The sequence below is a fragment of the Phacochoerus africanus genome, chromosome 2, assembly GCF_016906955.1.
Source record: "Phacochoerus africanus isolate WHEZ1 chromosome 2, ROS_Pafr_v1, whole genome shotgun sequence".
In the NCBI taxonomy this organism is placed as follows: Eukaryota; Metazoa; Chordata; class Mammalia; order Artiodactyla; family Suidae; genus Phacochoerus; species Phacochoerus africanus.
In genome coordinates this window covers 89,055,450-89,069,268 of record NC_062545.1, presented here as the reverse complement: position 1 = coordinate 89,069,268, position 13,819 = coordinate 89,055,450, and the positions used below count along the sequence as shown (strand labels likewise).

Below are 13,819 nucleotides of genomic sequence, written 5' to 3'. Positions count from 1 at the left end.
GCCCCGTCAAACTTGACAGACCAGTTTCTAGACCTCCCAAGCAGTCTCCACTCTGCACCCCCCCCGCCCCCCGAGCAGGGAGACTGACCTCTGGAGCTGAGGTCTCAGTTCCCAGCCCCCACCCAGGCGTCTCAATTTTTGGTGACTGTGCCTGTAGTTCAGATGGTCCGTTTGGTTCTCGATCTGCTTCTCAGAAGTCCAACTTACTGCTACACTCTTCTCTGCATCTGGAGATTCCTCTGGTTCGCTTGATCTTTTGCCATTATTGGAGTTTAGGTTCTTCTGCCAGGGATTGGTTGCTGTTCTGTGTGAGTCATTTATCCTGCAGACGTGTTTTTTTTTTTTGTTGTGTTTGTGGGAGTGGGCGAGCGTGTCCTCCTACTCTTCCACCATCTTGTCTCCCTCGCCTCAAGTATTCTTAATTGTAATCAATCATTATTTCCCCAATACATTTTTTTCTACTGTACAGTGACCCAATTACACTTATACATATACTAAGTTTTTCTCACATTATCATGTTCCATCATAAGTAACTAGACATAGTTCCCCATACTATAGAGCAGGATCTCATTTCTAATCCATTCCAAAGGAAATAGTCTGCATGTATTAATCAAAAATTCCCAGTCCACCCTACTCCCTTCCCTTCCCCTTGGCAACCACAAGTCTGTTCTCCAAGTCCATGATTTTTTTTTTTTTGGGAAAAGTTCATTTGTGCCATATATTAGATTCCAGATATGAGTGATAGCGTGTGGTATTTGTCTTTCTCCTTCTAACATACTTCACTCAGTATGAAGAGTCTCTAGTTCCATCCATGTTGCTGCAAATGGCATTATGTTGCTATTTTTATGGCTGATTAGTATTCCATTGTGTATATATAAAACTTTTTCCTAATCCAATCATCTGTTGATAGAGGTTTGTGTTGTTTCCATGTCTTGGCCATTGTGAATAGTGCTGCAATGAACATGTGGTTGCATGTGTCTTTTCAAGGAAATTTTGTCTGGATATAAGCTCAAAAGTGGGATTCCTAGGTCATATGGTAGTTCTATATATAGATTTATAAGGTACCTCCATTCTGTTCTCCATAATGTTTGTACCAGCTCATGTTCCCACCAACAGTGCATGGCGGTTCCCCTTTCTCCACACCCCCCCACCAGCATTTGTCATTTGTGAACTTATTAATGATGGCAATTATGACTGGTGTCAGGTGGTTATTGTTTGTTTAATATGTTTTTCATTATATTTCTCTGATCTGTACAATTTCTTCCCTTCTTCTAAATTTGGTTTTGTCCTTTTTGTAAATTCTTTAGGGGTAAGGTTAAGATCTTTTAGATTTTTTTTTTTGTTCCTTGAGGTATACTGCTATCAATAAAACTTCAGTATTATGAGTTCCTCCCATAGCTCAGTGGATTATGAACCCAACTTGTATCTGTGAGGTTGTGGGTTCAAACCCTGGCCTTGCTCAATGGATTAAGCATTTGGCATTGTCATGAGCAGTTGCTGGTTTTCTGTGTCTGTGGCTCATTGCTGCAGCAACAATATCATCCCTAGCCCAGGAAATTCCATGTGCCCCAGGAGTGTCCATACAAAGAAAAAAAAAAGGGGCCATTTTATTTGCATTACTTAATTTCATTCTCTCCCTCCAAGTCCAAGAACTGAAATCTTTTGAGCAAGAGCCCTGTGAGTTATAAGGATCACTGATTCAGGAGTCAGTGGATGAATAATGGGTTTTAGTCCATGTGTGAGCATGGTGCCAGCATCTCTAAACCTCAGTTTTCTTATTTGCAGTGTAAGGATGGTTCAGTAGCTGAGTAACAACAGAAGAGACACTGTCCTTTCCATAAAGAAATATTCAATATGCTGCAGATGCAACCCTAAATAGGAGAAAAAAGAACAAAAACAAAAACTTCACTCTTAGAACATCTTTTTCTACACTGTGTGTAATTTATATCATTTGTGTTTTTGTTTTCCTATTTCTTTAGGTACATTAAATTTCTTGTCTGATTTTTTTGTCATTGATCCATTTATTGTTTAGTACCATATTGTTTATCTTCCATGTGATTGTGTTTTGCAGTTTTCTTCTATTTGATTCCTATTGATGTCTTATGTTACTAGCCAGGAAATCCCTGCCTCATCATCTAAAAAATTTGTACTTGAGAAGTTCTATAAGAAAAAAATGAGTTTTAAATAAATCTTCAAAAAAATTTTTTGAATTATAATTATCACACAATATCTTACTAGTTTCAGGTGTACAAAATTGTAATTCAAACACCTTTATACACAATGAAAATCAGTCCAATAAGAGTAGTTAACACCTGAAGTTGTTACAAATAGGTATATAATAAGATCTTCCAAACTTTTATTATCAGAGTTTTAAAGTCCATCAAGTGACAACATTCCCATGGAGGCAAGTTCATGCAAAGCATCTCAAAATGGCTTTATATTGGATCATCTGCCTACACATTATGGTCTAGTCTCAGATCTGTAGAAAAATGGATATTATATTTATTTTCAGAGAGAGAACCAATGCCCACTCCTTCATGAATGTCTCCTATTGTCCATACTTATTAGTTAACTTTACCTGAACCAGAATATTAATTTAATAAGATAATTAAAATTATAAATCAAAATATTTATCCCAGTCACTGAACAATATCGTTTTCTCCAGGGAAGAAAACTTCTATAGGAAGCCCAATTGCCACACAAAATTTGCTTGATAAAGTAGATTTGCAGTATCCATAGCCTGAAATATTTCTCCTTACTCAGAAGTGTACCCTTTAGGCAAATGTCCAGTGAGAGTTGTCTCTGCAATAGGACTATGCCTTATATCTTATAAGACATTTAGCTTCCTTGATATATTTTATTCTGTGTTTCCAAGCTGTGAATCTCAGTTTTATAGACATCATTTCTTTTGAATGGGCTCTGTTTTATATATTGATTGTATACATTTTTCATATGTATGATCTCATCCATGAGGTACTAGTTTTTATAACTCTCACAATTTTATAAAATTGTGACCAATTTAGCAGCCAAAGATTAGGGAAATACCCATGAACTTAAATTACAAAAGAATATGTATACAAATGTAAGTAATGTGAAAACAATGACTAACATGACAATGAAAAACATACTTACATGCATAGAGGTAAATTATGGACTAATACAATGAATACCTTTTGCATAACAAGAATTGTCCTATTTGAATAGAATGTGATGAGTTATTGCCCTGTATATAGGCAGGAAAAGGAAAGGCCAATATTTAATGGTGTTATAAAGGGGAGACAAGCATCAAATAGGGGCTTAAATAGTTAATATTTATGCTCCTTGGGGAGCACATGTTTCTTGGAGTGACTCAATGCTATTGACTCTTGAGCTACAAAAGTTATGATTAAGACTCATTAGCATCAGGACTGATTTTGCAAATAGTATGGATGATGGAAACCAGAGACAAATCATAGACTTGGATAAAAAAAAAAAAAACACGAAAAAGCAATGTATAAAATCTGAAACACACAAAAACAACAGGATCTGGCTCACAATACTCAAAAGAACAGAGGTCTCAGTGAAGATTACGAAAGTGAGGAATGGGCTTGTTCTCCTACAAATATGGTGGTACTTCATAGTCTCTTACTCTGCATGACATTGGCTTAAAATAATTCAGATCTGTGCTCTATATAGTCTACTTATTCCCTCAAACTTCTCCTGGAAGAGGATTATATTGTCTACACTGGAAGTAAATCATTTTTTCTCCATTAATCCAATTTTATTTAACATGTGACAGAATTAGCAATTAGCATCTTCTGCTCTCTGCCATCTTGAGTCAGAGTTTGTTCACCATAAATTTCTCATGGAATTTTTGAATTCTGCATTCCTCTGTGTGTAAATCAGAGGGTTGAGTGAAGGTGTCATGATACTGTAGAACACATCCACCAACTTGTCCACTGAAATACATTTAGAGGGCATGTATATTTGAATATACATAGTACAAAGACTAAAATGATAACAATAATGTGGGTGGTGTGGGTGGAAGGGGCTTTTCTTCTTCCTTCTGCACTCCAATTACTCAGAGGATGTAAGATGAAAGCATAGGAGATAAGCAGCATTATTAAACTCCTCATGCATATGGCCCCACTATTAAACACAATGAGTAGATTGATGACATAAGAATCCGTGTAGGCATGTTTCAACAAAGGCTGCATATCACAGAAATAGTGATCAGTTCTCCCATCAATTAAATGGTGATATAAAGAATTACCTTTTGAAACTTCCCCAAAATACTAAGATATATGATATGAAAAGAATGAATCCCTGTCTCAGATAAAGTACAGAAGAAAGATTTAATATATTTTTTTCAATCTTCTTTAAATGGTGAAATAATTCACTGAGGTTACTTGGATGGTTAAAGCAGGACTGAGTCTAAAATACAAATCTATTTTTTTATTTTTATTTATTTTATTTTATTTTTTACTACTCAATGAATTTACTACATTTATAGTTGTACAATGATCATCACAATCCAATTTTATAGTCTTTCCATCCCACAACCCTAGCACATCCCCCCACACCCTGAACTGTTCCTTTGGAAACCATAAGTTTTTCAAAATCTGTCAGTATCTATTATGCAAAGAAGTTCCATCTGTCCTTTTTCCAGATTCCACATGTCAGTGAAAGCATTTGATGTTGGTGTATCATTGCATGACTGACTTCACTTAGCATGATAATTTATAGGTTCATCCATGTTGCTAAAAATTCCATTATTTCATTCCTTTTAATGGCTGAGCAATATTCCATTGTGTATATGTACCACATCTTCTTGATCCACTCCTATGTCATTGGACTTTTAGGTTGTTTCCATGTCTTGGCTATTGCAAATAGTGCTGTGGTAAACATTGGAGTACATGTGTCTTTTTGAGTCATGGTTTTCTCTGGATAGATGCCCAGGAGTGGGAATGCTGGATCAAATGGTAATTGTGTTTTTAGTTTTCTGAGGAATCTCCATACTGTTTTCCACAGTGGTTGCACCAATTTACAATCCCACCAACAGTGTACTAGTGTTCCTTTTTCTCCACACCCTCTCCAGCACTTATTGTTTGTAGACTTTTGAGGATGGCCGTTCTGGCTGGTGTAAGGTGGTACCTCAGAGTGGTTCTGATTTGCATGTCTCCAATAATGCATGACGTTGAACATTTTTCCCCCCTTTTTTTTTTTGGCCATCTGCATGTCTACTTTAGAGAATTGTCTGTTTAGATCTTCTGCCTATTTTTTAATGTTTTTTTTTAAATTTGGTATTGAGCTGCAGAAGGTGTTTATAAATTGTGGAGTTTGATCCCTTGTCAGTTGATTCACATGAAAATATTTTCTCCCATTCTGTGTGTTGTCTTTTGGTTTTGTTTAGAGTTTCCATTGCTGTGCAGAAACTTTTATGTTTAACTAAGACCCATTTGTTTATTTTTTTTTCTACTGTCATTACTCTATGAGGTGGATCTGAGAAGATGTTGCTGTCATCTATGTTGGAGAGTGGCCTTTTTCTCTAAGAGTTTTATAGTGTCTTTTCTTATATCTAGGTTTTTAATCCATTTTGTGTTTCTTTTTGTGTATGAAGTTAGGGAGTATTCTAATTTAATTTTTTTACATGTGTCTATCCAGTTTTCCCAGCACAATTTATTGAACAGTCTGTCTTTTATCCATTGTCTATTCTTGCATCCTTTGTCATAGATGAGTTGGCTGTAGGTGTGTGGGTTTAATTCTGGGCTTTTTATCAATTTCCACTGATCTATATGTCTGTCCTTGTGCCAGTATCATATGGCTTTGATGACTGTTGCTTTGTAGTATAGTCTGAGGTCAGGTATCCTGTTTCCTCTAGCTAAATTTTTCTTTTTCAGGATATCTATCGCTATTCTGGGTCTCTTGTGCTTCCAAACAAACTTTAAAATATTTTGTTTGAGTTCTGTGAAAAGTGTCCTTGGTAATTTGATAGAGATTGAATTGAATCTGTAGATTGCCTTAGGCCATATAGTCATTTTGTTAATATTGACTCTTCCAATCCAAGAGCATGGTATGTCTTTCCATCTATTTGTGTCATCTTTGATTTCTTTTATCGGTGTCATCATTTTCAGAGTACAGTTCTTTTGTCTCTTTTTTTGTCTTTTTGCCTTTTCTAGGACTGCTGGCACAACATATGCAGGTTCCCAGGATAGGGGTATAATCAGAGCTGTAACAGCCAGCCTACACCAGAGGCACAGCAATGTGGGATCCAAGCCATGTATGCAACCTATACCACAGCTCACAGCAGTGCTGGATTCTTAACCCACTGATAAAGGCCAGGGATTGAACCCACAACCTCATGGTTCCTAGTTGGATTCCTTAACCACTGACCATTGATGGGGTTTCCTTTTGTCTCTTTAGGTAGGTTTAATCCTACATATTTTATTCTTTTGGATGTGATGGTAAATAGGATTTACTTCCCTAATTTTCTGATCTTTCATTGTTAGTATATGGAAATGTCATCAATTACTGTGCATTAATTTTGTATCCTGAAACTTTGTGAAATTCATTGATGAGCTCTAACAACTTTCTCATTGAGTCTAGGATTCTCTAGGTATAGTATCAGGTCATCTGCAAATAGGGATAGTTTTACTTCTTCCTTTCCAATTTGGATTCCTTTTATTTCTTTTACTTCTCTCATTGCTGTGGCTAGGACTTCTAAAACATGTTGCAACCATGCTGAGAGCAGACATCCTTATTTTTTCCTGATCTCAGTGGGAATTCTTTCAGCTTTTCACCATTGAGAATGATGTTTGCTGTGGGTTTTCCATATATGGACTTTATCATGTTGAGGTAGGTTTCCTCTGTGCCCACTTTCTGAAGGGTTTTTATCAGAAATGGGTGTTGGATTTTGTCAAAGGCTTTTTCCACATCTATTGAGAGGATCATGTGGTTTTTATTCTTCAGTTTGTTAATGTGGTGTGTCACACTGATTGATCTACAGATATTGAAGAACTCTTGCATCCCTGGGATAAATCCCACTTGATCATGATGTACAATCCTTTTAATGTATTGTTGGATGCGGTTTGCTAGTATTTTGTTGAGTATTTTTGCATCGATATTCATCAGTGAAATTGGCCTGTAGTATTCTTTTTTTGTGTAATCTTTGTCTGGTTTTGGTATCAGGGTGATATTGGCCTCATAGAATGAGTTTGGGAGTATCCCTTCCTTTGCAATTTTTTGGAACAGTTTCACAACAATAGGTGTTAGTTCTTCTCTAAATGTTTAATAGAGTTTGCCTGTGAAGCCATCTGGTCCTGGACTTTTGTTTTTTGGAAGTTATTTAATCACAGTTTCAATTTCAGTTCTTGTGATGGGCCTGTTAACTTGTCCTATTTCATCTTGGTTTAGTGTGGAAGTTTGTACCTTCCTAAGAATTTGTCCATTTCTTCTAGGTTTTCCATTTTATTGGCATATAGTTGCATATAGTGGTCTCTAATGATCCTTTGTATTTCTGTGTTGTCCGTTGTTACTTCTCCCTTTTCACTTCTAATTTTATTGATTTTACTCCTCTCTCTTTTTTGCTTGATAAGTCTGGACAGGGGTTTATCAATTTTGCTGATCTTTTCGAAGAATCATCTTTTTGTTTCTATGGTTTTCTTCATTTATATTTCATTGATTTCTGCTATGATCTTTATGATTTCTTTCCTTCAACTCACTGCATGTCTTATCTGTTCTCTCTCTAGCTGCTTTAGATGACAGAGACATCTAAAAACAGAGAACAATAACTCAGATGAGGGAAAAAGAAAAAAACCCATAAAAAGAGCTAAGTGATCAAGAGATTCTCAGCCTCCAGGAAAAAGACTTTAGACTATTGATGCCAAAGATGATGCAAGAAATTAGAAATAAACTGGAGGCAAAGATGGAGAACTTAGAGAAAACACTGAGCAAAGAGATACAAGACATAAAACTTAAACAAGAAGAGATGCAAAATACAATAACTGAAATAAAAAATCCACTAGACACAGCTAACAGCAGAATACAGGAGACAGAAGAATGAATAAGAGAGGTGGAGGACAGATTAGTAGAAATTATGGATGCAGAACAGAAAAGAGAAAAAAGATTGAAAATAAATGAAGAGAGTCTCAGAGAATTCTGGGACAACATTAAATGCACCAACATCCATATTACAGGGGTGAAAGAAGGAAATGAGAGAGAGAAGGAGACAGAAAAAATATTCCAAGAGAAAATAGCTGAAAACTTCCCTAACATGGGAAAGGAACCACACACTCAAATCCGGGAAGCACAATGAATACCATATAAAATAAACCCAAGGAGCAGCACCCCAAGACACATATTAAACAAACTGACCAAAATTAAAGACAAAGAGAAAATCTTGAAATCAGCTAGGGAAAAGAAACAAATAACATAAAGTGAACCCTGATAATGTTGTCATCAGATTTTTCAGCAGAAACTCTGCAGGCCAGAAGGCAGTGGCATGATATACTTAACATGATGAAAGGAAAAAACCTCCAACCAAGATTACTTTACCCAGCAAGGCTCTCATTCTGATTTGAAGGAGAAATCAAAACCTTCACAGATAAGCAAAAGCTGAGAGAATTCAGCAACACTAAACCAGCCTTACAACAAATACTAAAGGAACTTCTGTAGGCAGAAACAAAATGGCCTCAATAGGAAACAAAAATACCACAAATGGTAAGGTTCACCAGTAAAGTTATATATACTGTAAAGGTACAAAATCATCCATGCACAATTATGCCACAAAAATCAGAAATCATGAGAAGAGGTGTGTACAAATGCAGGACACTGTAAATGCAATTACAATTAAGAGACCAACAACTTAAAACTATCTTTTATATACATAGACTCATATCAAATCTTCAGAATAACTGCAAACCAAAAATCTACAATTGATACACAAACAAAGAAAAATCAACTCAAATACAACACTAAAGATAATCATCAAACCACAAGAGGAGAGAGCAAGAGAAGAAGGGAAGAAAAAAGAGCAACACAAACAAATCCAAAGCAATTAATAAAATGTCAATAAGAACATACATATCAATAATTACCTTAAATGTTAATGGACCAAAGGCCCCAACCAAAAGACATAGACTGGCTCAATGGATACAAAACCAAGATCCATATACATGCTGTCTTCAAGAGACCCACTTCACTTCTATGGACACATACAAATTGAAAGTGAGAGGATGGAAGAAAATATTCCATGCAAACAGGAATCAAAAGGAAGCTGGAGTAGCAATACTCATATCAGACAACATAGAGTTTAAAATGAAGAATATCTTAAGAGACAAAGAAGGTCACTACCTAATGATCAAAGGATCAATCCAAGAAGAAGATATAACAATTTGCAATATCTACACACCCAACATAGTTTCACAATATATAAGGTAACTGCTAACTTAAAAGGACAAATTGACTATAAAACAATAATGTTGGGGGATTTAACACCCCAGTTACAGCAATGGACAGATCATCCTGACAGAAAATCAATAAGGAAACACAGGGCCTGAATGAAGCATTAGGCCAGATAGACTTCATAGATATTTATAGGGCATTCCATCCAAAAGCAACAGACTACACATTCTTTTCCAGTGCACATGGAACATCCTCTAAGATTGATCACATCCTAGGCTACAAATCAAGCATTGGTAACTTTAATAAAATTGAAATCATATCAAGCATCTTTTCCAACCACAACACTATATGACTGGAAATAAACAACATGAAAAAAACTGTAAAAAACACAAACACATGGAAACTAAACAACATGCTACTGAACAACCAAAGGATTGCTGTAGAATACAAATCTCTTAACTATTATTATGTATCCAAATCTCTAATAAGAAATTCGGTAATGTCATAAGATTTCCTAACCTAGAAAACAAGAATAGCAATGAAAGAGTTAAACTGAATTAAACTTACCAATCACAGAACCCTATATTAAAACCCTGCCTTTGAGGGACTATGTAAGCTCTTCAGTTCTGGTGAATAAGAAATTGCAAATAGTAATATCAAAGGAGACCATTGAACTGGACAAAGGGAAGAGGTGAGTCAATGACTTCTGGGAGCCCCTTCAATGTCTGAGACAACTGACCCTGGGTTTATTAAAATTAATTGTAACCTGAAAGATTGGATAACCCAACTGGAATCCTAGTTTTGTTATATCAAGGCCAAATTTTTAATGAAGGCAGTTGAAAATGGTTATTCCATCATGGAAACTGTCAAAATAGGGTAGAGGACAATTAAGTTTTCTGTCATTTTGAATTCATTTATTGCTATCTCATATTCAGTCTTAGGATGACCTCAGACTCTAAATTCTGTTCAATTATGGTCGTATCTTACTAGGGAAAGGTATCCAGTGAGTAGCACAAACACTCTGGCTAGATTAAAGCTTCTATAAAATTCATATTTGAGGTCATAGACAAATTTATTGGAATCAGAAACACTTTCAGAATAACAGTCAGATCACTGAAAGCAATATATAATTTTGTGGGAGTGGAAGAAAAATTTGAGAAGAAAGAATGAGAAAAAGGAGCTCCTGTTGTGGCTCAGCAGAAATGAATCTAAATAGTATCCATAAGGATATGGGTTTGATCCCTGATCTTGCTCAATGGACTGGAGATCCATAATTGCCTCAATCCATAGTATAGGTCTCAGATGTTACTCTAATTTTGCATTGCTGTGGCTGTGGCTGTGGCTGCCAAATGGAGCTCTCATTTGACCCCTAGCCTGGGAACAGCCATATGCCTCAGTGTGGCCCTAAAAAGCCAAAAAAAAAAAAAAGAAAAAGAAAAAAGAAAAAGAGTGGATAGAGAAAAAAATGGCTATATTTTCTCTTTGAATTTGTATATATTATGATTAGAGTTCATTTGGGGAAAATTAACTAGAATAGAGAATGTATTTTAAATAATCTTGTCTGTGTTAAATCATGAGAGATTTATCATCAATATCAAAGGGCTAATATCAGCAAAAATTTTATTACTTTGCCAAAATTGAAACATTGCTGCATTATTGTTAATGATAGTTTTAAATTTGGATATGGGAAAATATTTCATTTATTCATTTATTCAGCATATCTTTACTGAGCTTCTACACCAGGCTTCTCTGGACACTAATGACACACCAATGAATAAAACAAAAATAAATTTCCTGCCTCATCACTTATATTCTATCACTTACATTCTATGTGAGAAGGCAGACAAAAAATAATAAGTAAAAAAATTATATAGTATATCAGCAAGTGATGAGTTATCTCTAAAAATAAAGAGGAGATAGGGAGAGGGTTCATGAAATCCAAGGTGTAAATTGCTGTTTTTAAACACATGGCTATGTGATACAAGAACACCCACAGGGGAGCTTCTGTGAATGTGCTAAGCACTTCCATTCCTGAGTCATGATTTTTTTTTCATCTGTTACTGAAATTGTATCCTAAATATATTTTTTCATGTGAAATTGCTTCCATTTATAACCTCTAAGATAGTTTGGTCTTTCCTCCACAAAGGATTTCCTAAGCATCAAAGGAGTGGAAAGAGGTCTGATAGTTAATGCCTCTTTGTTCTTCTTCTGATTTTTAGATTCCAAGTAAGCATAAAATTAAACTCCATTTAATTTTCATGTGAGGATACTAAGTTGCCAATTCAGAGTTCATAACTAATCTAAACATGAAAACATCTTTTCCTGACCCTTATGTTATATTTTTATACTACCTTACTTTACCACCTGTCCAACAAGGCCCATCCACATAAAGTTTGTCTAACAAGAAAATTCAACTTTTTTAATCTTATTTTTATTCAAAATTTATTATTCTATTTCTCATTAGAAACCACCATTATTCTGTGCCACACTATCTTCATGGAATTTTTAACTTCCTATGTCTAGAAAGTGTAAATCAAAGGATTAAGCAAAGGAGTCAGGATTGTGTAAGATATGGCTACCATCTTGTTAAAAGAGAAAGCAGATCAACGTCCTGCATGCACAAATATGCACAGGACAAAGAAAGAAACCACAACAGCAATGTGCGCTCCACAGGTGAATAGGACTTTCCACTGCCCCTCAGTACTACAGGTTACCAGAGACAGCAAGATGACCCCATAGGAGACAAGCGACAAGGAGGTTAGGATGCAGATAAACCCACTGTTGGTAACCACCAAAACGCCAAAGATATCGGTATCAGTGCAGGCAAGCTCCGCTATTGGGTACAAGTCACATATGAAGTGGTTGATGACATTAGCACTGCAGTGGGCAGCAAGACAGTAAAGTGTATTTGTATTGAAGAATGCAGTAACCCCCTGCCCAGGCCACCACCATTAGTTTGCCACAGAGCCTCTGGTTCATGACAGATGAGTAGTGCAAGGATTTTCAGATGGCCACATAACAGCCATATGCCATGGCTATAAGGAAAAAGACCTCCACTCCATCAAAGAAATATTTGGCAAAAAGCTGGGCTATGCAGCCTTCAAAGGAGATGGATTTCCTCTCATAGAGGCCACAATTATCTTTGGGACAATGACAGAGGAGAAGCATGCATCCAGGAAGTACAGAAAAGGCAAGAAGTAGTATATGGGGGCATCCAGGAGGGCTGGGCTATTACTGGTGGCAACCACAATCAGCAAGTTATCCCAACAGTTGCAATGTAAATAAACAAAAATACAACAGATATTATCTTCTGAACATTTGGATTCTGTGAAATCCACAGAGGGATAAACTCAGTAAAAATGTTTTGATTTTCCATGATCTACAAGGAAAATGTGAAAGCTACCTCAGTGAGCATATAGAAAGTATAACTATCTGAAAAAAAATCTGTCTCAGCCAAGTTTTTAATATTATCATAGTTATCAAGTTGGTGCATCCACATGAAAAATTATCTTACATGCTTGTTCTTCTCTGCTTGTGTAGAACACAAAATTAGAAACTGCTTTTTAGGGTAGTAGTGGGATATTAAGAAGAACTGAGGTATATAGAGTTTATTAAATATAAGTATACTGTCAAAGATAGACAGACATTCCAATGAAGGGGAAGGATAAGATCCACGTGTGGTAGGGATGAGAAACATTTTTCATCTCAATTGCCAACTCAACACTTAGTAGTGGTTTCCTGAAGTGAACTGTGAGACAGGTTCTGAAGTCAAATCCAAGTCCTGAGGAAAGAAGGATGTCAGTTTATTAATCACACCTACCATGTGCATGGAATTGGAGCAAAGATGACTTGCATGTCACCGCTGACCAGGAAACTTCTTTATCTACAAGTAGAAGAAGATATAAAACCTAGTTTAAGAAGTGCATGAAAATCATGGAAATTCCCCTTATTTCTTTAAAAGACTGAAATGAACTGATATATTTAGATTAACAAATTTGTTTTTTATAAAAGAGAAAGATCAATCTATGCCCTGTATACTAACACCTAACATGTATACATGTGTTCAGATGTCTTTTCTCTTCACTCACTATTTAAAAATAAGAACAAAAGTTAAAAAAAAATAGTATCACCTACTGATGAGTATTATTATAATGACTATGATATAATGCAAGGAAGTGACTGTTCAGGGCCTCATGAGTAGGAAACAATCCATATTAGATGTCATTACAGTATTTTAGTGGTAGGAAATTCATGCCTAAAAAGAGAAAATCAAAAAAATAACAATAGTTGAGTCTGTAATTTTAACCAAGAAACTGTGAGAACAAGGGCCAAGTGCTTCCCACTGGTTCTACAGAGAAAGAAGTTAATTTTTTTTTTCTTTTCTGGCAAGGTTGACTTTCAGAGCAGGGTTGAATTTTCTAGAGTCTCCATTCACTGT

The 13,819-nt window shown here is 35.8% G+C and overlaps 1 pseudogene; it reads right to left on the bottom strand.

The window, feature by feature from the left end:
- Positions 1-11,831: 11,831 nt before the first annotated feature.
- On the bottom strand, positions 11,832-12,757 carry LOC125121166 (olfactory receptor 4C15-like; annotated as a pseudogene).
- Positions 12,758-13,819: the final 1,062 nt, after the last annotated feature.